This window comes from Bufo gargarizans, chromosome 3, assembly GCF_014858855.1.
Source record: "Bufo gargarizans isolate SCDJY-AF-19 chromosome 3, ASM1485885v1, whole genome shotgun sequence".
Lineage (NCBI taxonomy): Eukaryota > Metazoa > Chordata > Amphibia > Anura > Bufonidae > Bufo > Bufo gargarizans.
In genome coordinates, this window is record NC_058082.1 from 378,454,187 (window position 1) to 378,481,624 (window position 27,438).

General features: G+C 44.4%; 1 protein-coding gene across 1 annotated transcript in view; it reads right to left on the reverse strand.

The window, feature by feature from the left end:
• Positions 1–27,438, reverse strand: part of LOC122933273 (troponin T, cardiac muscle isoforms-like) — a 360,698-nt gene that overhangs the window by 243,945 nt on the left and 89,315 nt on the right. The gene's annotated exons all lie outside the window — the stretch shown is intronic.

Here is a 27,438-nt window from a genome sequence, read left to right on the forward strand (position 1 = left end):
TAGAGTCAATTTGTAAAAATCGATTAGTTAAATCGAATAAAAAAATCCAATAAAAAAAATCAAATAAAAATGAATTTGAATAACAGAAAGGTATCGCTTAGATTTTGTATACGATTTTCGGGTAGTATTCGAATATAATTCCAAAAATTCACTAAGTGTACTTGTCTATTTATTCTTATGGGTAATCCAATACAATCCTCCGAGGAAGAATTTCGGAACGCGTCTGGGATCTACAGTTTGTTCTTAAAGAGTCAGAAAATTCAAGCATGGCCATGCACTGTTAAAAGACACTGATGAAAATATCATCTTGAAAGTATGAATGAAGATTTACAGGTGATCGAATTTGATATGGTCAATATCTGAAAGGAAAGCAAACTTAGAGATCAGTGAAAAAAAAAGATTGAAGATTTATTGCAACTTCCAGCTTGCGATTTTTCAACTTGCAATTTAAGCCTGTATTACATATTATATGAAATAAAAGGTAAACGGCTCGTCTCGCGAGAATAGGAGTGATCCATCGGAGCTCCGATCTATGCAATCAGCAAGCAACTACATCTTGCCATCTATACCCGAGAACAGAAAAGAAAAAACATTTTAGAGATGTGGACCTAGCCTAGCATTGCCTGGCCAACAACGCGTGGATTACTGTTAATCGCAATCACTATACCATACAAAATACTAGCGCTCTGGGTCTGGGTGAGTAGCTTAACTGAGAGGGACACCTCTACAGCAAGCACAATCAAATTTTTTAAATCTTATAAGAGACTATTTATATTGAACTAGTAATTCGAAAGCCACCCATTAACAAATTGCATAGCCTTAGTGTCCTACTGTGAAAAACAGACACTTCATGGCAATAATGATATGTATGAAAAATGACTGATCGAAATTTGGGTGATTATATATCATCAGTACTGGATTGTATTGGATTACCCATAAGAATAAATAGACAAGTACACTTAGTGAATTTTCAGAATTATATTCGAATACTACCCGAAAATCGTTTAAGAAATAATCTAAGCGATACCATTCTGTTATTCAAATAAATTTTTATTCGATTTTTGATTGGATTTACTAATTGATTTTTGCAAATTGACTCTACCACATTTATTTATTGTCTATTGATATATGGTTAATAACTTTATATGCTGTGTGTAAAAATAAGCTATATTGACATCCATTTTTATTTATAATATTTTATTCATTAATTTTAATTAATTTTTAAATGATTTAATTTTTCAAATAAATGTGTTATATATGTGTGAAATCCAGATTGTGAGTGTCTGCTGATTATTTTACATTTATTTATTTCAGCTAAGAGATTGGGCGAATCACTTGCAGCAGAGCACCATTACCGCAGTGACGAGCAGAGTGAGCCACTATAATTTACAATCTAGGTTAAATAAAAGTAACTTAAAGGGAGTCTGTCACCAGATTGTGACCTTATAGACCGCTTACATAGCGCTCTAGCATAGCAGTCTATGATTCTAATGGTACCTTTGATGTGTGCTTCTGAAGTTCCCCCAAGGCAAAAACGGACTTTTATTCAAGGGATCGCAAGTGCCCAGGGCGGGGTTCACCTTGTTGGAGCCCAGGCTGTTATGCCTCTTTTCGCCATATCCCCGCCCCAGCCTCTTCCTCTGCCCGCCCCGCTTTTCCTTTGCATCCTCTTTCTCTGCAGCCGGATCCCGCGCCTGCGCTATCCATTGCTTGACCGGGGCATGCGCACTGCGATGCCCATTGTGGGCACGGCATCGCAGTAGCTACTACGCATGCGCCGGCCAACGGCGAGAAACAGCGGCGAGGAGGCGGACCAGATACACCCACAATGGGCATCGCAGTGCGCATGCCCCGGCCAAGCAATGGATAGCGCAGGCGCGGGATTCGGCTGCAGAGAAGGAGGACGCAAAGGAAGAGCGGGGCGGGCAGAGGAAGAGACCCAGAAGTGGAGTTTTAGCTACAGCACGCACAGGTGAGCGGAACAGCACCACTTCACCACCAATGACTGGGCCTACATGCGAGACCTGTGTTCCTTGTTGCGCTGTTTTGAGTGCTCCATCAACACGACCAGTGCCGATAAAGCCGGTCTCAGCGTTACTATCCCACTTCTATGCCTCCTAGTAAAAACGCTGCCGGCGATGATGGAAGAGGATGTGGCACAGGAGGAGGAGGAGGAGGAGGAGGTGGAGGAAGAGGGATCATTTCATAGGGTTTCCAGCCAGTCCTTTACAAGTGGCTCCGAGGGTGGGTTCCTGCACCCACAAATGCCATGTACACAATTGTCCAGCCAGGGCACAGTTCTGGAGGATGACTAGGTGGAGGAGGAGGAGGATAAGGAAGAGGAGGAACCATGTTCATGCACCCAAACCAGCTCATGGCAGCTTTTCGTTGCCTTTGGGAAGCCTGGCACACACGAGCAATTACATGTTGCAGTGTCTCCACAACGACCGCAGAGTTGCCCACATTCTAACTTGTGTCGATTACTGGGTGGCCAGGCTGATGGATCCACATTACAAGGACAATGTACCGTCCTCAATTCCATCACTGGAGCATTATCTACATGTGCGAGTACAAGTGCACGCTGATAGACACACTGCTGGTGACAGTCCCACCTGACAGCGGCAGCACAAGGCGAAGGGAGAGGAAGAGGAAGAGGGCGCCAATGCAGCTGGAGCACCACCAGCACCTCAGAAGGCAGGGTTGGCAAGGCCGAAATGTGGAAAAGCTTTGTCAGCACGCCACAACAACCAGCACCACCAGCTGATATGGAACGTCTTAGCAGGAGGCAGCATTTCAGCAACATGGTGGACAGTATTTGTTTACACGCCTACATGTACTGAATGACGGGTCTGCCCCCTTCAACTTCTGGGTCTACAAATTAGGCACAAGGCCCGAGCTTGATCTTTATGCCTTGGAGGTGCTGGTCTGCCCTGCAGCCAGTGTATTGTCTAAACGTGTGTTTAGCACGGCAGGGGGCGTTATCACAGACAAGCGCAGCCGCCTGTCCACAGCCAATGTGGACAAGCTCATGTTCATTAAAATAAACCAGGCATGGATCCCACAGGATTTGTCCATACCTTGTGCAGAATAGACATGTATACCGGCCTTAACCAGCCATTGTTATACTACAGCGCAATTGCTCATTATTGTATTTTGAATATTTCTCCTGTCTCCATGGAAATTCTTATAGAACCAGGTGGGGAAGGAGGAAAGGGACTAGTGCATGAAAAAAGGCGGGACTGTAAATGAGGAAGGCCTAAAACAGTTCCGAGGGAAACTCTGCCTTCCCAGGTCACTCTAATCCACGATGACACAGTCAACCCATACGGTGGCGCACACGTCAAAAAACTACATTTGTGGCCAAAAGTTTTGAGAATGACACAAATAGTTTTCACAAAGTTTGCTGCTACACTGCTTTTATATCTTTGTTTCAGTTGTTTCTGTGATGTAGTGAAATATAATTACACGCACTTCATACGTTTCAAAGGCTTTTATCGACAATTACATGACATTTATGCAAAGAGTCAATATTAGCAGTGTTGGCCCTTCTTTTTCAGGACCTCTACAATTCGACTGGGCATGCTCTCAATACACTTCTGGGCCAATTCCTGACTGATCGCAACCCATTCTTTCATAATCACTTCTTGGAGTTTGTCAGAATTAGTGGGGTTTTGTTTGTCCACCTGCTTCTTGAGGATTGACCACAAGTTCTAATGGGATTAAGATCTGGGGAGTTTCTAGGACATGGACCCAAAATGTCAACGTTTTGGTCCCCGAGCCACTTAGTTATCACTTTTTCCTTATGGCACGGTGCTCCATCGTGCTGGAAAATGCATTGTTCTTCACCAAAGTGTTGGAAGAAGTTGCTGTTGGAGGGTGTTTTGGTACCATTCTTTATTCATGTCTGTGTTCTTGGGCAAAATTGTGAGTGATCCCACTCTCTTGGATGAGAAGCAACACCACACATGAATGGTCTCAGGATGCTTTACTGTTGGCATGACACAGGACTGATGGTAGTGCTCACCTTTTCTTCTCCGGACAAGCCTTTTTCCTGATGCCCCAAACAATCGGAAAGAGGCTTCAGAGAATATGACTTTGCCCCAGTCCATTCACCATATTTTCTGCAGAAGATCAATCTGTCCCTGATGTTTTGTTTTTGAGAGAAGTGGCTTCTTTGCTGCCCTTCTTGACACCAGGCTATCTTCCAAAAGTCTTCGCCTCACTGTGGGTGCAGATGCGCTCACACCTGCCTGCTGCCATTCCTGAGCAAGCTCTGCACTGGTGGCACTCCGATCCCGTAGCTGAATCCTCTTTAGGAGACGGTGCTGGTGCTTGCTGGACTTTCTTGGATGCCCCGAAGCCTTCTTAACAAGAATTGAACCTCTTTCCTTGAAGTTCTTGATGATCCTATAAATTGTTGATTGAGGTGCAATCTTAGTAGCCACAATATCCTTGCCTCTGAAGCCATTTTTATGCAACGCAATGATTGCTGCACGTGTTTCTTTTCAGGTCACCATGGTTAACAATGGAAGAACAATGATTTCAAGCATCACCTTCCTTTTAACAGGTCAAGTCTGCCATTTTAACCCAATCAGCCTGACATAATGATCTCCAGCCTTGTGCTCGTCAACATTCTCACCTGAGTTAACAAGACAATTACTGAAATGATCTCAGCAGGTCCTTTAATGACAGCAATGAAATGCAGTGGAAAGGTTTTTTGGGATTAGGTTAATTTTCATGGCAAAGAAGGACTATGCAATTCATCTGATCACTCTTCATAACATTCTGAAGTATATGCAAATTGCTATTATAAAAACTTAAGCAGCAACTTTTCCAATATTTATATAATTCTCAAAACTTTTGGCCACAACTGTACTTTGTGTGATATAGTACATGGTACGCCCAGGGTTCAGAACTGCAGAAGCCAGATATACTGACGTATGTATGATTCTTGCCCAGAACAACATGAGACAAGGTGGTTAAGGTACCCCAGAAACACACGTCTTGCCCTTTGCACCTGTATCCATGCTTGCCGACTACTTTCAACTACCCAAGGTGGGCATGTATGTATTGGTGTGTGATGACTTGTTTTCAGGATGGCCAGAAGCATACCCGGTAGCTAATAGCACAGCAAAAAAGATTATGGCTGAAGTTGTATGCAGGTATGGGGTACTTGAGACTATTGAAAGTGACAGAGTTCACTTCACAGGTGAAGTGATGCAGGAGATGAAGGTTTTAAGTGTAGAACAGGGTTTACATGCGTCGTACCATCCACAAAGCAATGGTAGGGTAGGAAAAAAGGAGCTGAATGGGACACTAAAGTTAAAGATTCAAAAAGCCATGAACAGAGTGCCTGCTGGTAGGCCTCTTTTCAGTAAGGTACACCACTAACCATAATACAGGCCTTAGTCCCTATAAAGGTCCTTTTGGGGTTGGATTGCATTTCCCACAGCAGCTTCAGATGCAACATGGATGTTTAACAGATTATGTGATCAGTTTGCACAAGCATTTCAATAAAATACACTCTTGAGATTTAGCTTCACTTCCAGATCTTGATAAAGTACCAGAAACCCACCCACTTGTGTCTGGAGATTGGGTGGTAGTAAAACAACATTTTAGAAAAGTCCTCAAATACTGGTTTGATGGTCTATTCCAAGTGTTGTTGACCACAAGCACATACGTGAAGCTCGGAGGAAAGCCTAATTCGAGTATTGTCAAAAAAGTGTCTTGGCAATACGGAAGATTTGAAAGGATGTTTCTTGTTCCACATTAATATTAAATCACTTTATATTCCTCCACAATATTGCTCATAATGGACCCAAAACACCAACACATAAAAATATACACAGAGGGGAGGGTGGGTATATTACACTAGGGAGAGATGTATCTAATAAATCCCTAACTAATAGCTCAACCCACAGGAATATCCTGATGGTGGGTGGCCTGTGGTCCCGTGCCTGCCCCATGTCACCCTCTCATTGCCCTAAATACTTCCAACACGTTTCCCCAATTGTTGGTTCATCAGGGGAAGAAATATGGGGCAGAAAGTAGAAAATAATAAATAATTGGTCCAGAAGAAACAACTGTTATTAACTGATAATTGAACGCAAAAAAGCTGAACATACCTGATGCATTTGTTTATTAAACACTCACATAAATCGATACACATGATCAAACCTGAATCTCGGGAAAAAGTGGTTGCAACAGTTCCCAGTTCAAAAGAAAGTTATCAATGTGTATGTAATCAACCAGTGTAGGAGTGATCATGTAGATGTTAAAACAAAAAGGCAGCTAGAGCACATACGTGAGACAGACAGCTATTGATTTCAGACATCAATAATGAAAGCTCAACACATATAATTGATAGCTGGCCCAGAACTGATAGAAAAATCATAAGGTTTGTGTTTATACAATACCTAGTAACCTGAGGTATAGTCAAAAAGCCGCAATCAATTAAGCCCGGTAACATCGCCAAGTTAAGTCTAGAGGTATAATCAAAAAGGTTAAAAAATATTTAAATGTTAGTTAAGGTATTTGTTTAAAATGTTATTTGTTTTGGTATAGATTGGCGTGACAACTCGAGGTGTTATTTGGTATAATGTCTTTTGGACAAGGTGTATATTCCAATGAATGATGTTGAACAGGATCTAGGTGTCCCTAGGGTTGGGGCTGGTACCCAAATGGAAGTTTATTCCATAAGTCCTGGAATCAGTGGCTATACAGGGAGTGCAGAATTATTAGGGAAGTTGTATTTTTGAGGATTCATTTTATTATTGAACAACAACCATGTTCTCAATGAACTCAAAAAACTCATTAATATCAAAGCTGAATATTTTTGGAAGTAGTTTTTAGTTTTAGCTATTTTAGGGGGATATCTGTGTGTGCAGGTGACTATTACTGTGCATAATTATTAGGCAACTTAACAAAAAACAAATATATACCCACAGTGAAACCAATATAACATCTCAACATTCATAAATATACATTTCTGACATTCAAAAACAAATCAGTGACCAATATAGCCACCTTTCTTTGCAAGGACACTCAAAAGCCTGCCATCCATGGATTCTGTCAGTGTTTTGATCTGTTCACCATCAACATTGCGTGCAGCAGCAACCACAGCCTCCCAGACACTGTTCAGAGAGGTGTACTGTTTTCCCTCCTTATAAATCTCACATTTGATGATGGACCACAGGTTCTCAATGGGGTTCAGATCAGGTGAACAAGGAGGCCATGTCATTAGATTTTCTTCTTTTATACCCTTTCTTGCCAGCCACGCTGTGGAGTACTTGGACGCGTGTGATGGAGCATTGTCCTGCATGAAAATCATGTTTTTCTTGAAGGATGCAGACTTCTTCCTGTACCACTGCTTGAAGAAGGTGTCTTCCAGAAACTGGCAGTAGGACTGGGAGTTGAGCTTGACTCCATCCTCAACCCAAAAAGGCCCCACAAGCTCATCTTTGATGATACCAGCCCAAACCAGTACTCCACCTCCACCTTGCTGGCATCTGAGTCGGACTGGAGCTCTCTGCCCTTTACCAATCCAGCCACGGGCCCATCCATCTGGCCCATCAAGACTTACTCTCATTTCATCAGTCCATAAAACCTTAGAAAAATCAGTCTTGAGATATTTCTTGGCCCAGTCTTGACGTTTCAGCTTGTGTGTCTTGTTCAGTGGTGGTCGTCTTTCAGCCTTTCTTACCTTGGCCATGTCTTTGAGTATTGCACACCTTGTGCTTTTGGGCACTCCAGTGATGTTGCAGCTCTGAAATATGGCCAAACTGGTGGCAAGTGGCATCTTGGCAGCTGCACGCTTGACTTTTCTCAGTTTATGGGCAGTTATTTTGCGCCTTGGTTTTTCCACACGCTTCTTGCGACCCTGTTGACTATTTTGAATGAAACGCTTGATTGTTCGATGATCACGCTTCAGAAGCTTTGCAATTTTAAGAGTGCTGCATCCCTCTGCAAGATATCTCACTATTTTTGACTTTTCTGAGCCTGTCAAGTCCTTATTTTGACCCATTTTGCCAAAGGAAAGGAAGTTGCCTAATAATTATGCACACCTGATATAGGGTGTTGATGTCATTAGACCACACCCCTTCTCATTACAGAGATGCACATTACCTAATATGCTTAATTGGTAGTAGGCTTTCGAGCCTATACAGCTTGGAGTAAGACCACATGCATAAAGAGGATGATGTGGTCAAAATACTCATTTGCCTAATAATTCTGCACGTAGTGCATACATTAGATATCATATAGTACATGATAATATCTTTGTAACAAAGCTAGAACCGTGAGAAGTCATAGTTCACTTTTGGAGTACTCAAAGTTCAGTCTTTAATTATGTGCATGAGCTCTGCATTTTTTTTATATGTCTACTGTTGCTGGAAGGGATTAATGATAGCATTATACATTAAATATGACTCATTTTTTATTAAATGTGTTAGTATAATTGTTATATTAATAAGTAGCATTTGTATGCAAAAATATTGTGAGACAGCCGTTTATTTATATGATTACAGCCAGCTGGTAGGCTGATCTTCCAGAACCAGCCCTCTCCCTCACATGGATCCAGAGATCTCCCCCAATCATTGCTGAAGCTTGTCCATGCTCTCCCATCACAACTCAGGAGGCAGCTGAAAGATAAAACTAAGCACGAGCGACGGACAAGGAAGTAAGAAAAAAAAAAAGTGGCTATACAAAATCTTTAATTACGTGCAATTACAAAATAATTCAGATCCAGGAGCTGGTTTGAAAATTGTAGAATATTTTTCGTGGGACAACCCCTTAAATAAAACAGGTCACCCACTCACAACTGATTATCATCCCACTGATTGAAAACAACTTACTCTATTCATTTTATTGAACATGAGATTGTCCACATTTGGTGTGGACAGGCGGCTGCTCTTCTCTTTTATAACCCCCTCCTGTCGTGCTAAACAAACATTCAGATAATACACTGGCTGCAGGGCAGGCCAGCACCTCCAAGGCGTAAAGGGCAAGCTCAGGTCATGTGCCCAATTTGGAGACCCAGAAGATGAAGGGGGCAGACAAATCTGTCAGTACGTGGGCTGTAGGTGCCAACTCTGATCTTTCAGCAGGGCAGTGGGTGGGAGACAATGTGAAGGAACTGGAGGCACTGTCAGCCACCCAATCTACTATCGTCTATACTTGTTATGGCCTCACCATTCGTACTGTCCTAAATGCACTGTAGGTCGCAAATGTACCTTCTAGCGCAAAAGATGAGTATTTGTCACCCAACAATGTAACAGACGAATTAGTGAAATGTATTTCCTTGTTCATTAGGTAGAGCAGGGGTATATCACGGCCAAAAATTAGTGAATTCAACCCGACAATGTAGCACACACATTAGTGAAATGTATTTCCCTGTCCACTATGTAGAGCAGGGTTATGTCACAGCCAAAAAATTGGGAATGTCACCCAACAATGTAACAGATGAATTAGAAAAATGTATTTCCATGTCTACTAGGTAAAGCAGGGGTATATAACAGCCAAAAATGTGGGATATGTCACCCAACAATGTATCAGACAAATTAGTGAAATGACTTAAAATAACATAAAATACATAAAAAAAACATTTATAATCTTCATCTAGGAGGCGGAAGTCCATATGGAGTAGGAGGTTAAGGGGGAGGTGAAAGCAGCGGTGGAGGAGGTAGCCAATACTAGTTTTTGGTTTTAATTTTTTATATTTTTTGTTTAAATTAGGGTAAACCCCAAAACATTGGGAAATATAAAAAAAAAACACAAGTGAATGGTGATACTTATTTAGACATAACTTTTTAATCAGTCCATTTAATAATAGTCCCTTAAGGTGTATCAAAACAAAAACAATGTTTGGCTGCTCAGAGTACTCAATAAACCTCTAGAATAAAAGGTAAACAGCAGCACCAAAAAATAAATAACAGATAGTCCTACCAGATAATATGGTTCATCCGGACAAAAAGCCCTAGGTATAATCCTGAAACATGTTAAAAAAAAAAAAAAAAAAGACCCCGTCCGGAACCTTGCCCTCAAGCTACTTGGCCCTATAGTGCCCTAGTGCAGCTAGTCCCTACATGCATGTTTCAATTTAGGGTGCATCAGGGTAAACATGTACTGGACCGGTTAAAAAAAAAAAAAAAAAATCCAGAGCTTAAACTTTGAGCTACCACTTGTTTTCAAACAGCCGGAATTATCTTTCTGGCATCTACACTCACCTAAAGAATTATTAGGAACACCTGTTCTATTTCTCATTAATGCGATCATCTAGTCAACCAATCACATGGCAGTTGCTTGAATGCATGTAGGGTTGTGGTCCTGGTCAAAACAATCTCCTGAACTCCAAACTGAATGTCAGATCAGAATGGGAAAGAAAGGTGATTTAAGCAATTTTGAGCGTGGCATGGTTGTTGGTGCCAGACGGGCCGGTCTGAGTATTTCACAATCTGCTCAGTTACTGGGATTTTCATGCACAACCATTTCTAGGGTTTACAAAGAATGAGGCGAAAAAGGGAAAAACATCCAGTATGCGGCAGTCCTGTGGGAGAAAATGCTTTGTTGATGCTAGAGGTCAGAGGAGAATGGGCCGACTGATTCAAGCTGATAGAAGAGCAACGTTGACTCAAATAACCACTTGTTACAACCGAGGTATGCAGCAAAGCTTTTGTTAAGTCACAACACGCACAACCTTGCGGATGGTTTACAACAGCAGAAGACCCCACCGGGTACCACTCATCTCCACTACAAATAGGAAAGAAATAATTACTCTTACCAGTAATTGGATTTTCCTTTAGCCTCCACAACGGCACTACGTGGAGGATTACCCCGCCTTCTCCAGGGACAGGAAACAGCTTTCGAGCCCAGCCAATAAAGGGCCCCCTCCCTCTTACCTTGTCAGTTAGTAACCTAGTACTCAAAGATAGATGCAACAATTAAAATTTAATGAAGTAAATAATATCAAATATCAATATTGTTCAACATATGAGGTCAGGATTAATTCTCCTGAGCGTAATAGAAATGAAAATGTTAAATATTCAAAATTACCCCCATTTTTTTATTTTTTGGGGGATGGGGAATTCCTCGTGCCGTTGGAGGCTAAAAGGAAAATCCAATTACCGGTAAGAGTAATTATTTATTTTCCCGACGCCTCCACAACGGCACTACGTGGAGGAATAATATAGAAAACATGATTAGAGTGGGACAACTGCCAACAGGACTTTGCATCCAAAAGACAAATCTCTATTTGCAGAGACGTCCAATCTGTAATGTTTAAAAAAGGTATCAGGATTGGACCATGTGGCTGCCCGACATATTTCTTCCATCGAGGACGAGGCCCCTTCAGCCCAGGATGTGGCCAAAGCCCTGGTGGAGTGGGCTCTCAACAAGGGTGGAGGGGCTAGCCCTTCTGTTTCATAAGCTAGGACAATGCAGGCCTTAAAGGGTTTCTACCACTTAGGTGTCACATATTTGGCTGTCAGACACTAGCGATCCGCTAGTGTCTGCTCTGGCCAACCATCCTAATATAATTGCTTTTGGGGCGGTGGTTTGGCTAAAAAAACTACTTTTATTAATATGCTAATGAGCCTCTAGGTGCTATGGGGGCGTCATTAGCACCTAGAGGCTCCGTCTACCTTCAGAAACTGCCGCCGCCGAGCGCGTCCCTCCAGCCCGCCCATCTCCTCCTGAATGCGATCCTCGTATGTATTCTGCGCATGCGCAGTGAATGTCTGACCGCTTCCTTGCTCAGACATCTCCACTGCGCCTGCGCGATGACGCCATAGTGCTCCGAGGAACAGGCGCAGTGGAGATGTCTGAGCAGGGAAGCTGTCAGACATTTACTGCGCATGCGCAGAATACATACGAGGATCGCATTCAGGAGGAGATGGGCGGGCTGGAGGGACGCGCTCGGCGGCGGCAGTTTCTGAAGGTAGACGGAGCCTCTAGGTGCTAATGACGCCCCCATAGCACCTAGAGGCTCATTAGCATATTAATAAAAGTTCTTTTTTTAGCCAAACCACCGCCCCAAAAGCAATTATATTAGGATGGTTGGCCAGAGCAGACACTAGCGGATCGCTAGTGTCTGACAGCCAAATATGTGACACCTAAGTGGTAGAGACCCTTTAATCCATCTTGAGACGGAAGTCTTGCTAGCTGCCTGCCCACGATGTAGACCCAGATATTGCACAAGTAGCTGGTTCGACTTCCTTAGATCTTTTGTGGCCTCCATATATTGCAGGATGCATCTCCGAACGTCTAGGTTATGAAATAGCCTTTCCATCTCCGAGGACACCTGGGAACAGAAGGAGGGAAGAGTAACTTCCTGTTGACAGTGGAACTTTGTTACAACTTTAGGTAGAAATTCAGGAGCATGTTTCAATATGATTCTATCCTCTAGAATCCTGAGATAAGGAGGTAGGATGGAAAAGGCCTGAATCTCCCCTACTCTTCTTGCTGTGGTGATGGCTAACAAAAAAAAGTTGTCTTGAGGGTCAATGTTCTCAAGGGAATTTCAGCTATAGGTTCAAAGGGTGGATACATTAATCTGGATAGTACCAGATTTAAATCCCAGGGCGGAACTGAAGATCTTACTCTTGGGCGGATTCTAATTGCCCCCCCTAAGGAACCTTTTGATAACATTTATGTCTGATAGCTTGGTATTTAAGAACGCACTTAAAGCTGCTACCTGGACTTTTAGGGTACTTACAGATAGTCCCTTATCTAGTCCTGCTTGAAGAAAGTCCAAGATTAGCGCCACCTGAAGTTCTCCGGAAGTGTCATATTTATTGCCACTAAACCTCAGAAAGGCTTCCCAAGCTCTCAGATATATCCTTGATGTAACATTTTTTCTACTTTGCAAAAGGGTGGATATTACTGCCTCTGAAAATCCTTTTCCTCCCAGTATACTCCTTTCAGCCTCCAGGCTGTTAAGTGAAGCTGGGTGACTTTGGGATGAACAACTGGGCCCTGAGACAATAGATCCAGCTGGGGAGGGAGGATCCAAAAGTCTTTCCCTGCCAAGTTCTTTAGGACTGGGAACCACGATCTTCTGGGCCAGAACGGCGTTATCAGTATGATCTGGGCATTTTCCTCCATGATCTTGCCTAGTACCCTTTGTATCAGGGGAAAGGGGGGGGGGGGGAGGCATAGAGAAGTTGTTGGGGCCAAGGAGTTGACAAGGCATCCACACTCAAGGGGAAATCTAGGACTGAGAGGGAGAAAAAGTCCCTGACCTGTGTGTGTTTTTTCTTGTGGCAAACAGGTCGACACTTGGAGTGCCCCATCTGGAACAGATTTGCTTGAAGACCTGTCTGTTCAGTGTCCATTCTCTGAGGCCCTGCTGCAACCGTTTTTCCCATGTGGGCTCCCCACCCGTGTTGGCTGGCATCCGTAGTGATGACTACTTGATTTGTCGGCTTCCAGGCCACTCCTTGGGAAAGATTTGATCGATTCATCCCCAGGACAAGGATATCTTTACACGAGATGGAATTTTCACTCTTGTTTAAGGAAGTTTGTTTTTTGTCCCAGCTCTCCAACAGAAAGGACTGGAGTTCTCTTGTATGGTGCTGGGCCCATTGTACCGATGAAATCGTTGAAGTCATAAGACCGAGGATTGTCATTAATTTTCCGGAGGAAGACGTTCCTGTCTCTGGAAATTCTTGATGCTGGAAATCAAGGTGTCTTGTTTTTGCTCTGGAAGAAAGGAATACATTAGTATTGAGTCCAGAAGAACTCCCAAAAATGTCACTTTTTTGAGGGAAGTAGACATGATTTTTCTCTGCTGATCATCCATCCTAGGTTGGTCAGGGTGTTCTGTATAATCTGCAGATGACAAAACAAGAGGTTTTCCGATAGAGCTGCAATCAAAAAAAAAAAATCGTCCAAGTATGGGATCAATAGGATTCCTGCCAGATGAAAATGTTTTGCCACTTCCGTCATGACCTTTGTGAACAGTCTTGGAGCTGAACTGAGGCCAAATGGAAGAACCTGGAACTGGTAGTGACATAGGGATCCTTTGAACCATACTGCTGTCCTCAAAAACTTTTGGTCTTTCTCTCGGATTGGAACATGGTAATAGGCGTCTGCCAGGTCTAATTTTACCATGAAACAGTCTTTCTGAAGGAGGTTGGTCATGGACTTTATTGACTCCATTTTGAACCTTTTGTACACCATGTACTTGTTCAGGGCTTTCAAGTTTATAATTGCTCTGAAGGAGCCATTCGGTTTCTTTATTAGGAAATCGGTGAATAAAAACCTTCCTTTTGTTCTTCCACTGGCACAGGAACGATGGCTCTTTTTTCCAGCAGGAGTGATATCTGTAGGTCCATAGCCTCTTGATTCTCCACTTTTAGTTTTATGTTCTCCATATATCGGTTTGGGGGATAATGATTGAATTCTAGACCGAATCCATTTTCTATCCCCTCTAGTACCCAGGGGCAAGCTTGAATGTTCTCCCAGGCAGAGTGGAAAAACCTGAGTCTTCCCCCTACGGCCCCTCTGGCGTCATTGGGAGGATGTGCGGGCGGACTTGTCGGGGTTAAACAAGAACCCCCTTCCCTTCCCTCGGGTAGACTGCCAAGAATCTTTCTTTTTTTGGTCAAATCTCCCACGTTTTTGGGGACGAAAGAAACGTCTTTTTTTTTTTACAAAACACTTCGATTCAGTGGGAAAGCCCTTTTTTGTATCTGAGGCTTTTTCCAGGATGTCATCTAGAGCTGTGCCAAAAACTGTCACCTTCACATGGTAGAGAACAAAGCTTATTTGACGCCGTATCACCTGACCAGGTACGCAACCAAATAGCTCTTCGTGAAGCATTGGATAGGGCGGCTGTTCTGGCCGATAATTTTACTATATCGGCTGAGGCATCAGCGATAAAATTTGCAGCTTGCTTCAGTATTGGGATTGAAGCCAGGAAGTCTTCCCTGGGCATGCCGGATCCAATATGCTCCTCTAACTGTCCCAACCACAGAGACAGGGTTCTGGCGGTGTAGGTGGCAGCAATACCTGGTCTCAATACCACGGTGGAGGATTCCCATGTCTTTTTTAGGAAACTTTCACATTTTTTATCCATGGGATCTTTGAGAAGTCCCAGGTCTTCAAAGGGTAGGGCAGATTTTTTAGAAATCCTTGCCACGGGGGCATCCACCTTAAGTGTTTTATCTCAGGTGGCAGAGTCCTCTTCTCCAAATGGAAATTTCCTTCTGAAAATTTTAGAGGCGGATTGCCTCTTTTCAGGGTCTTTCCATTCGTTTTGGATTAAGGATTTAATATTAGCGTGGAAAGGAAAAAAACACGTTTTTTCTTGTCACCTAGAGCTGCGAACATCTGATCTTGTACAGATAGTGGCTCTTTCGCTTCTTCCAGGTTAATTGTAGCTCTGATATTTTTTAGCAAGACTTCTGTCTCTTCTACAGAACACATGGGTCGACCATAGGTGTCTACCGAAATGTCAGAGTCTGGACCCGATGAAATTTCTCCTTCATCCAAGTCGGAAACTTGCTCCACAATGGAGGCGTTAGAGGTAGAGGGTCTGGGCTGTATGGTAGATAGCTTTGCTTCTACCGCTGACCCAACTTCTTCTTTAATGATATTTCTCAGAGTCTCCACCAAGTAAGGGGTTTCTTCTGAGACCACTTTGTTGCTGGATGGCTCCCTTTTTTTAGGATCCACCACCAGAAGAAAAACAAGTGCAAGTATATACAGGTGCATGGACAAACAAAACACCTCTCATACATGGAGTAGGCTTACCGGGCTAGAAGGCCTGGAGGAATCTGTGGGCTTTTTGGGAGAGTCATCTTCGGCATGCATCGTCGGTTCGTTCTTCAGGTAGGCTACAGTGAAGCACTTTAACCGCCTTATGCATGAAGCTCCGCCCCCTCCTATGCATCACGACGGCCCCTTCTGATGACGCGATCCTTCACCTCATAGAGGCCAGTGCTATGGGAGGAATATGGGGGCGTGCCCTGGCCCAGGCACGCCCCCTCAAGCCGCACAGAGACGCCAGTTCTCACAGAACGCGGAAAAAACAGCCCGGGGTGACCAGCGCAGTTGGCGTTTCACCAAGGGGAGGAAGGACAAAGATACCGGGTCCCGCGATCCTCTCCCCTGCGATGGCCCTCCGGCAGCGCCGGGACAACAAACCAAAGGCCCCGCGGAATAATGCTGGTGCTCGAGATCCCGATCCTTCTGAGGGACAGGAAACAACTGACAAGGTAAGAGGGAGGGGGCCCTTTATTGGCTGGGCTTGAAAGCGTCAGGAAAAAAAAGAGGCTACAATTTGCACAAGCTCACCAAAATTGGACTGTTGAAGACTGGAAAAATGTTGCCTGGTCTGATGAGTCTCGATTTCTGTTGAGACATTCAAATGGTGGAGTCCGAACAGAATGAGAACATGTATCCATCATGCCTTGTTACCACTGTGCAGGCTGGTGGTGGTGGTGTGGGGGGGATGTTTTCTGGGCACACTTTAGGCCCCTTAGTGCCAATTGGCCACTGGCTATCTGAGCATTGTTTCTGACCATGTCCATCCCTTCATGACCACCATGTACCCATCCTCTGATGGCTACTTCCAGCAGGATAATGCACCATGTCACAAAGCTCAAATCATTTTAAATTGGTTCCTTGAACATGACAATGAGTTCACTGTACTAAAATGGCCCCCACAGTCACCAAATCTCAACCAAATAGAGCATCTTTGGGATGTGGTGGAATGGGAGCTTCGTGCCCTGGAGGTGCATCCCTCAAATCTCCATCAACTGCAAGATGCTATCCTATCAATATGGGCCAACATTTCTAAAGAATGCTATCAGCACCTTGTTGAATCAATGCCACGTAGAATTAAGGCAGTTCTGAAGGCAAAAGGGGGTCCAACACCGTATTAGTATGGTGTTCCTAATAATTCTTTAGGTGAGTGTATGTATTTAGTGTAATAGAATCTATTTGTACATTTATCTAACCTTTTTGCCCTTCTGGATTTTGTTTTTTTAACTGGTCCAGTACATGTTTTCCCTGATGAGCTTTAAATCGAAACATGTATGTAGGCACTAGCTGCACTAGAGCACTATAGGGCCAAGTAGCTTGAGGGCAAGGTCCTGGACGGGGTCGTTCTTCTCAGGATGGGTGCTCTGTGGCTAGGTCATTAGGGCCAGTACAGCACCAGTACCCTAGGGATCTAGTACCCCTCTTTTTGCACCTGTCTGGTATTTGCTTTTTCTTTTAGGATCATACCTACCGCTGTGATTCTACGATGTCCGGAAGAACCATATTATCTGGTAGGACTATCGGTTATTTATTTTTTGGTGCCGCCGTGCACCTTTATGCTATAGATTTATTGAGTACTCTGAGCAGCCAGGTGTCATCACAGACCGGAGACATCTCTGGGAAGGATGTCTTAGTAATTTCCTTGTGGTATTTTCTGGTGGTGAAGCTGAGCTGGGTGTAGTGTTAAAGCAGACACAAAGGGATGGACGCTGGGGATTTTATGGAAGTCTTATGTTCTCTGCACTTCTTGGAGTAAATTTTGCAAATAGTCTATTAAAGTATTCTGCACAAATCCACGGGTGCGTTACATAGTAAAGATGTAGCAGAGCTGGGTTTGCCATTGGCCGAACTCGCCATTCGTTATTTCTGGGTGTACATTTATAATGTACCCTGATACCCCTCAGTTATATTACCCCTGTGTAATGTACCCCAATATCCCTTAGTTATATAATATAACTAAGGGGTGTCAGGTTGCATTATACAGGGGTCACATAACTAAGGAGTTCTATCCTATCAGGGACGTAATACAGGGGTAATGTAAGCTATATTACCCCCTATGTCTGATAGCCCTCCTCAGTTATATTACACCCAATGTACCCTGATACCCCTTAATTATATTACCCCAGCGCCAGGGGCGTAGCTGCAGAGGAAGCAGCTGCTTTAGTATTTTTCAGTAGTATGATTAGCTGGTGAAAATTATTAGTGCCCCCCAATTTTTGACTGTGTATCTTCTGTGCCCCCCCCAATATATTGATCCTAGAGCCGCCACTGCCCAAACACAAGTGTGAAAGTAGCCTAACACCACAGAAATGTGTTATTTCACACGGCCAAAGTCCACAGAACTCAGAACATACATGTCACCTGGATATCCACAGCAGGCTTTAGGGCACCTGGTTTCCAGATGGTTGCTCTCACGCAGCTCCCAGAGATACAGAGCCTTCACAGCTCCACTTTCACTTGGAGGAACATACCACACGCAGCTGAGCTGCTGGCTGGGTTTTTAAACCCCAGCCCATAACCTGGCCTGGACGTGGGGAACAGCCACCCACCCTGCTCTTTGGCTGCTCCCAATAAGAACCGGCCCGGATCGGCTTTTCAGCCACACTAAGAATAAACAGTGTCAGCGAGCACTAGCTGTGGCTGACACATAAAATAACCGGTTCTTATCTCACCGAGGCCAGGAACCTCGGTGACACGTACCTTCCTTCTATGGCGGACCCTTGCGCCTTCCTACAATGGACTGATTAAAAGTTACTTCTTAATAAGTATCACCATTCACTCCTTTTTCAGTTTCTGGAACCCGTGGTGACAACATTATTAATTATCTACCATTCTATTGGTAATTATAAAAAATACAACAATGAGAAAGTGCGCTGGAGCATAACAATGGCTGGGTAAGGCCGGTATACATGTCTATTCTGCACAAGGTACAGACAAGTCCTGTAGGATCCATGCCTGGTTCATTTTAATGAACGCGAGCTTTTCCATGTTGGCTGTGGACAGGCGGCTGTGCTTGTCTATGATAACGCAGCCTGCCGTGCTAAACACACGTTCAGACACTACACTGGCTGCAGGGCAGGCCAGCACCTCCAAGGCCTAAAAGGGCAATCTCAGGCCATGTCCCAATTTGGAGACCCAGAAGTTAACCACCTCCCGTCACGCTAACACCGGCGCTCTCAGGTCTCGATGATGCCAATAGGCCCCCTGTAAGGGTTCCTCATCACCGCCAGGTAAGTTAGCTACTTGTTAGGTAGTTAGCGCCCAGCCCACCGCACCGCAGTCACTGATTAGTCGCTGATTAGCGTCATCGCTGTCGCTAATCAGCACTAGTACTATATAGTATCTGTAAGTGATCAAGACTGATCGCAATCAGATCTATAGAAGTCACCTTAGGTTCTACAAAAAACGCAGTGTTCGCCCGATCAGGCCTGATCTTGTGCGCACACTTGCATTCAGTCCGCCCCACCGCAGTGACAGAATTTCTTTTTTTGCTGATCACTGCAAAAACACTGTAAAATCACTGTGCCACTATAAAGATCACTTTTGAGCTTTTTGGATCTTTATTAGCGATCGCAGCTTTACTTCGTAAGCACTCCTTTTTACTAGGCAGGTTTTCTCTTTTTCCTGGGTAGTCTCAGAGGAATACCCCCTAAATTGAGTTAGCCCAAAATGTCAAACAAGGGGTATTCCGCTGAAGAGCCTACAGGATTCTGGCCCTGATGGATGAAAGCGATGGGGACGCCTCACCCGCTGAATCCAGTGGTTCAGAATATGAACTTGTAGACTGCAGTGGCACTCTAACCGCTAGTGAAGATGATGAGGTTGAGGTCCCTGCTATGGTCAGGCGTACTCGATCCCATGTCAGTGTTCTGCATACCCCGCGTGATGAGCCTCATTTGCAGCAGAGTGGTGCTAGTGCTGATCTTTTTTATGGTGCGGCATACACCAGCAGCGCAGCACATCCTGGACCTTCTACCAGCACTGCCGTATTCCCTGGTGAAGTGGCGAGTACCAGAAGGGCAGTTCAAGCTGGTATGGTGGCACGTGCATTAACTCCCCCGTTGCAGCCACCACGTTCACAGGCCCGTAGAGCCCTTAGTATCCCAGAGGTGCTGGCAAACCCTAATTGGCAATCCCCTGCTTCTGCCGCACACCTATTGCCCCCTTCCACCGCCCAGTCTGGAGTTCACATGGAGACAGCTCATTCAGGATCGGCCCTTAAGTTTTTTTAGCTGTTCTTCACCGCGGGTCTCTATGACTTAGTTGCGGCAGAAACCAACCGCTACGCCACAGATTATATAACCGTCAATCCGGAAAGCCTCTATGCCCAGCCTTTCCGGTGGAAACCAGTCACAGTTTCAGAATTTTAAATATTTTTCGGCCTTATCCTCAGCATGGGTCTAACAAAAAAAAAATGTATTGCGGTCCTATTGGTCTAAAGACCCAATACATTACATGCCCATGTTCTCTGCTGCAATGTCCAGGACATGTTTTGAGGTCATCATGCGCTGTATGCATTTCGCTGACAATAAAACCTGTCATCCAAGAGGCCACGCTGCCTATGACCGGCTCCACAAAATTCGGCCCCTCAGACCATTTGTCATCCAGATTTGCAGATGCGTATACCCCCAATCAGAACATCTGCATAGACGAGTCCCTTGTACATTTTACCGGGTGTCTTGGCATCAAACAGTACATCCCCAGCAAACGCGCCCGGTATGGGGTCAAACAGTATAAGCTCTGTGAAAGGGCAATACATATTTTTTTAGGGTCTATGAGGGAAAAGACTCAAAACTGGAGCCGGTCGGATGCTCTGACTACCTGGGGAGCAGTGGCAAGATTGTCTGGGACTTGGTGTCACCCTTACTCCACAAGGGGAACCACTTATACGTGGACACAATTTTTACACAAGTATGCCCCTCTTTCGGCACTTACATCTAGTCGGAATTCAATGCTGTGGCCCCGCGCAACCTAGTCGCCGGGGTTACCTCAACGGCTCATTAATACCCGACCTGTGTGACCAAGAACTGCTCGCGATGCAGTGGACGGACAAGAGGGATGTTTACCTTCTGTCCACCATTCACGCAGACACGACAGTAGAAATTGAAAGGGCAACTGGAGTCATTATGAAACCTCTCTCTGTCCACGACTATAACCTTCATATGGGAGGGGTGGACTTCAATGACCAGATATTGGCTCCCTATTTAGTGTCCCGCCGCACCAGACGCTGGTATAAGAAGGTGTCTGTTTATTTAATTCAATTGGCTGTGTATAATTGTTTTGTTCTCTACAGTAAGGCTGGGAGAACAGGATCCTTCCTAAAATTCCAGGAAGAGATAATTTCGGAACTCCTGTATCCAGGAGGGTCCATGCCCCAAGTCCCTGATGTATTTTGCCAGGGTACATGCCAGACACTTCCCGAGTGTCTATCCTGGTACCCCAACTCACCGTTCCCCAAGAAAAAGATGTTGTGTCTGTAGGAGGGCTGGAATAAGGCATGACACCACCGTTTTTTGTCCTGAATGTCCTGACCAGCCTGCCCTATGCATAGGGGAGTGTTTCCGCAAGTACCACACACAGGTACACTATTAGTGTAGGGATTGCATGACACAGGACAGGCACACAGGGGTCTTAGCGCCCTTTCACACAGAGCTGCCACAAACCTCTCCTTTCAACTGGGACAAAGTGCATAATGTACTTCGCCGCATCTCTGGGCGATTTGCGCTTTGCACATTATCCCATGGGGAAGGAGAGGTTTATCCTCTAAAGGAAAAAAAAAAAAAAAAAAACACAGGTAAGCAAAAAAGTTAATGTTCTTTTTCAAATGTTCAATAAAGTTTATAAAAGTTAATGTTCTGTTTCAAATGTTATATAAAGTTAATGTTAATAAATTTATTGCATTGCTGCCTATTTTTTTATTTTTATTTTTTTTAATTTTTTTATTTTACCTTCTAGGTAGACCAAGAGATCAACCAGCTGCTGTCAGATTACACAAAAGTCGGTGTATGCGGCGCTGCAAGACGAGATTTTCCCTCTGCAGTAAAAAAGATACGTTTGCCGAGGCTTATGAGCTGAGGGGCGGTGTTCATATGCTTTGACAAACACTTTGTATAAAAAAAATTAAAAATTCCGGCAATGATTTAATCATCCACATTGATTGATGTGAATGGAGAAATCGGGTTTGCCAGGGCATACTAGCTGAGTGGGTTTGGATGTTGGGCGGAGCTCCTATGTCCTGGCAGACGCCTTTCCTCTCTTTTTTTTTGCAAATTTTTTGGCAGAGATTTTTTCATCCACGTTGATCGATGTGAATGAAGAAATCTGTGCCGTTCATTTTTTCTTTCAGCCCAGAGGCTGAACGAAAAAAAAAATAATCTGATTACCCGTTTGCTCAATATATTACTCATCGGTCTGTTGTTCCATGCCCGTCCACAGCTCCTGCACGGTGTGGGATTTGTCCCCCAAACAGATAAGTTTTAAAAACTGCCTGCTATCGTTTACCGCTGGCTGTGCTGAAGTTGGTGGTGACAGTGTTACGCTGACTGGATGAGGAGGCGGTAGAGGATGAGGAAGCAGAGTAAGAGGAGGAAGCAACAGGAGGCAAAGAGAAATGCCCTGCAATCCTCGGTGGTGGAAGAACATGCGCCAAACTGCTATTTGCCTCATTCCCAGCCGCCACTGCATTTAACCATTGTGCTGTTAGGGAGATATGACGTCATGCTTACTGGTCCACGTATCTGTAGTTAGGTAGACCTTGACACAGATGGTGTTGCGCAGTTCACACCTGATTTTGTCCCCCACTAAATTGTGCAGGGAAGGGATGGCTTGCCTGGAAAAGTTGTGTCGGCTGGGCACGATGTACTGTGGGACAGCCACCGCCACAAGGCTTTTAAAACTCTCCATCTCCATCAGACGGAATGAAAGCATTTCAAAGGAATTTTGAAATGCTGGCATTCAGGGCAAGGGATAGTTAGTGGGTAGGGGGGTACTTACTCTTTCGCTCCAGTGTTTGGGATATAGACAGCTAGAACGCTTACATGGGACATTGTAGAGATGCTTGGTGACCCAGGTGGCGGCGTTGCTGGCACATCCTCTGTTTGCGGGGTGGCAGGTACCACTGTCACTCCAGAGGGGGATGAAGAGGCCGAAACTGCAGCAGAAGAGGAAGCAGGAGGAGCCAGAGACCTTTTTTGGTTTTTGAGGTGCTTACTTCACTGTAGCTCATGCTTTGCACTTAGATGCCGGGTCATACAAGTTGTGCTCAGGTTTAGAACGTTTATGCCTCGCTTCAGGCTCTGATTGCACAGCGTGCAAACCACTCGTCTCTTGTCAGCACATTGTCTGAAGAACTGCCATGCCAGGGAACTCCTTGGAGCTGGCTTTGGCGTGCTCGGTCCCTTGGTGCAGTGGGCAGTAGCAGGCATACTGTCTAGGGGACGACCGCTTTTGCACCATGCTCCCTCTTCTGCTGTGCTGGTGGCTCTGTGCGACTACCGCCTCTTCCTCCGAACTACACAGGTCACTTGCATGACCTTGATTCCATGTGGGGTCGAGGACCTCATTGTCCTCCACATAATCTTCCACCCAGTCTTCACACCGCCCTCCTTGTCAGTCTGCACACTGCAGAAAGCCACAGCAGTTGGCACCTGTGTTTTGTCATCATCCAAGATGTGCTGCGGTGGTCCTCCCATGTACTCATCCTGAAACATAAGTGGTTGGGCATCAGTGCACTCAATCTCTTCCACTTCTGGTGCAGGGCTATATGGATGGCACTGGGAAACCCTGCTAGCAAAGTCATCAAAAGCAGAAGAGACTTCTGCTTGACTTGGGGCTCAGACTGATTGGCTGATTTGCAAGGGGGTGAGGTGAAAGACTGATGGCCATGGGCTGCAGGTGCCAACTGATCTTTCAGCAAGGGACTGGGTGGGAGACAATGAGAAGGAACTGGAGGCACTGTCAGCCACCCAATCTACTATCGCCTGTACTTGTTCTGGTCTCACCATTCGTAGAGCTGCATTCAACCCTACCAAATAACGCTGAAGGTTCTGTCGCCTACTCGCACCTGAGGAAAGTGTTTCACTTGTGCGTGTAGCTGGCACAGATCGACCACGTCCTCTCCCTGCAACAGGAGCTACACCAAAACCAGCAGCACCACGACAAGGGCGATGTCTCTTAATTGACGCTCTCCTCATTCTTTGCATTCACCCACCAAACTAACAGATGATTTATGTCAGGCGACAATGTAACCGCCAATAGTCAACAATTAAGTTCACTGACAGTAAGGCAGTGCTGGTGTCATAAAGAGGAAAAATTTATTTCACAACAGTGTGACAGGTGGATTTTATAAAATGACTTCACGGTCACAATTTTTTTTAATTTTTCATCCAACAATGTAACAGCAGTATTTAACACTTGTATTGGACTGTCAGAAATGCAGCAAAGTCCCCAAATTTGGTTTCTTGCACAAAATTAAACAGATGGATTTAACAGATTTTCGTTCACTATCACAAATGCAGTGCATAGCGCAAATGTACTTTTTATCAAAAATAATAATTTGTCCCCACAGAATCTAACAGATGAATTTACTTGGATTGTACTTTACAGAAAAAAAATTGAATATGTCACCCCCTGGGTCCCTGAACTCACAGACTGATTCCCTATATTATTTTCCCTTCCCCTGGCACATATGCAGTGCAGGTGCACTTAAAAAATTAGTATATTTTGCCCACTAAACTAAAAGAACAGGGTAAAATTATTGTCCCTGGCACATATGCAGTGCTGGTGCACTGAACTTGCACAAAATGGCCGCCAACGCCCACCTAACTAACAGATGGATAAAACATATTTTTCTGTGTCACTGGGCTACAAAAATGTTGCACTGCACACACAAAACAAATTCGCAGTAGATCGCAGAGTTAATAACAACAAGTTGTGATGTGATATCAGATAGATTCTTTCCTATTCTCTCATCACAGCAGCAGCATCCTCTCCCTACACTAGTAAGAGCAGAGTGACGTGCGGCGCTACATGACTCCAGCTTATTTAGAGGCTGAGTCACATGCTGCACTGGCCAATCACAGCCATGCCATTAGTAGGCATGGCTGTGATGGCTTCTAAGGGCACACAAGTTAAACGCTTGTTGATTGGCTGCCCTGCAACCTTTCAAAAAGTGCCATTAAATCACTGAACACCGAACTAAAACCAGAACTTTTACTGAAATGTTCGGGTTCGGGTCCGGGGTCCAAAAATCCTAAAGTTCAGTATGAACCCAATTGGTTGTATTGGTTGTCATCCGTTTGAACTATTAACGTCCTGTAGGACTTTTTTTCTGTCTACAAAAACATATCTCAGATGGAAATGGCTCAAACGAATGCCAACTGATGCAGCATTATGCATTTTTTTTTTTTTACATGAGCCTGTAATAAAATGAATCCTATGCATAAGGGCTCATACACGAATATGTGCCACCTGTTCTGTGCATTGGGGACTGTGGTGCGCAGGCATGGACAGAAAGCCACAGAAGCACTCCGTAGTACTCTGCCAATATAAGTTTGATGAGTCCAAATTAGTAGCATTTTGTCAGGGACAGAGGACAGTCGAAGACCATGTGCAGATTTTCGTAAATGGTGTGTTGCTCCTCAATGGAATGACACAGCTCTTAGGCTATGTACAGCCTTAGGGGCATTTTTTTATTATTGCGCTGTATTTATTTTGAGCTAAACATTTTTTTTCTATAGGTCTTGTAAGAAGGCGCAAGGGGCCATCATTGATGGGAGGTATGTGTCACCGAGATTTCTGGCATTGGTGAGGTAAGAGCCGGTAGTTTCAAGTGTCAGTGGTAGCTACTGCTGACTGACACTGTTTTGCTGTTAGTATGGCTGTAAAGTCGATCCGGGCTGGCTCTTAATGGGAGTAGCCAAAGTGCTGGGTGGGTGGCTGCTCCCCGCGCTCCAGGCCGGGTCTTTTTTGGCCTATATTAAACCCAGCCAGCAGTCTCAGCTTGGTGTAGTTTATCCTCCATCTGACAGAGAAGCTGGGGAGTCTCTGTGTTTTGGGACCTGTGAATTTGTGCCATGCTAAAGGGCTGAAAGACGCATGCCAGGAAACAGGCCCCCAAAGCCTGCTGTGGACTGCGGATGGAAAACTGATAACCAGGTGAATATTTTGCTCTATAGACATTGCATGGTGTGAACAAACACCAAGACTGTGAACAGCCAAACAAAATGCTACATTTATTGCCCCGATTCTGTAGTTTGCAGAAACATCCCATATGTGGCCATAAACTACTGTACGGGCACACGGTAGGGCGTAGAGGGAAAGTTGCGCCGTGTGGTTTTTGGAAGGCAGATTTTGATGGACTGGTTTATTTACACCATGTCCCATTTGAAGCCCCCCTGATGCACCCCTAGAGTAGAAACTCCATAAAAGTGGCCCCATTTGGAAACTACGGGATAAGGTGGCAGTTTTGTTGGAACTATTTTTAGGGTACATATGATTTTTGGTTGCTCTATATTACATTTTTGCGAGGCAAGGTTACCAAAAATAGAAATTCAGAAATTTCATCTCCATTTTCCATAAACTGTTGAGGAACACCTAAAGGGTTAATAACATTTGTAAAATCAGTTTTGAATACCTTGAGGGGTGTAGTTTCTTAGATGGGGTCACTTTTATGGAGTTTCTACTCTAGGGGTGCATCAGGGGGGCTTCAAATGAGACATTGTGCCCCCCCAAAAAAGGCCATCAAAATCTGCCTTCCAGAAACCATACGGCATTCCATTCCTTCTGTGCCCTGCCGTTTGGTCATACAGCAGTTTACAACCACATATGAGGTGTTTCTGTAAACTGCAGAATCAGGGTAATAAATGTTACGTTTTGTTTGGCTGTTAACCCTTGCTTTGCTACTGAATTTTTTTTATTAAAATAGAAAATTTGCCCAAAAATTGCTTTGGAACCTTTTTTATTTAATTTTTTTGACCGTGTTCATCTGAGGGGTTAGGTCATGGGGTATTTTTATAGAGTAGATTCTTACTGACGCAGCGATACCTAATGCGTCTGTGTTTTTTTATTTATTTATGTTTTACACTATATTATCTTTTTATGAACAAAACAAAAAAATACATTTTAGTATCGCCATAGTCTAAGGCCCCTTTCACACGGGCGAGTTTTCCGTGCGGGTGCGATGCGTGCGGTGAACGTATTGCACCCGCACTGAATCCTGACCCATTAATTTCTGTGGGGCTGTGCACATGAGCGGTGATTTTCACGCATCACTTGTGCGTTGAGTGAAAATCGCAGCATGCTCTATATTGTGCGATTTTCACGCAACACAGGCCCCATAGAAGTGAATGGGGTGCGTTTAAATCGCATAGCATCCGCAAGCAAGTGCGGATGCGGTGCGATTTTCACGCACGGTTGCTAGGAAACGTTGAGCAGGACCTGTGGTGAGCATTAAATACAGGTAAAGGACCTTTGATGACGTCAGATCACATGCTCCATCACCACGGTGATGGACCATGTGATTGGAGCATGTGATCTGACGTCACCACAGGTCATTTAGCCCACAGCTAGTAAAGAAGAGACCGGGAACTAAGCGATCAAGAGGATAAGGTAAGTTAACTTTTTTATTTTTTTTAACCCCTCCAGCACTATTGTACTATGCATTCTGTATTCAGAATG